Here is a 221-nt window from a genome sequence, read left to right on the forward strand (position 1 = left end):
GTGGAGGATGTGAATTATCTAACTGGTGCTTCTTTTATATACTGAGGGTGCTCTTCGTCTTGATCAACCTTAACCGTATAAGTGAGAAGGCCAAAAAGGGACTGAGGGATATTAATGAGGTTGATGATAAAAGAAAATGATAATAGTAGCATGGAAAGGTTTATCCGTTTAGAAGATGGTATTCCAAAAGCAAGTTAAAAAGTGGAGGGACAGCATAAAAT

The 221-nt window shown here is 37.1% G+C and overlaps 1 protein-coding gene across 1 annotated transcript in view; it reads right to left on the minus strand.

Annotated features, from left to right (window-relative positions):
• LOC119587271 (uncharacterized PE-PGRS family protein PE_PGRS3-like) overlaps positions 1-221 on the minus strand; it is a 9,594-nt gene that overhangs the window by 6,783 nt on the left and 2,590 nt on the right. The gene's annotated exons all lie outside the window — the stretch shown is intronic.

The sequence above is a fragment of the Penaeus monodon genome, chromosome 22 (assembly GCF_015228065.2).
Source record: "Penaeus monodon isolate SGIC_2016 chromosome 22, NSTDA_Pmon_1, whole genome shotgun sequence".
NCBI classification, from domain to species: domain Eukaryota; kingdom Metazoa; phylum Arthropoda; class Malacostraca; order Decapoda; family Penaeidae; genus Penaeus; species Penaeus monodon.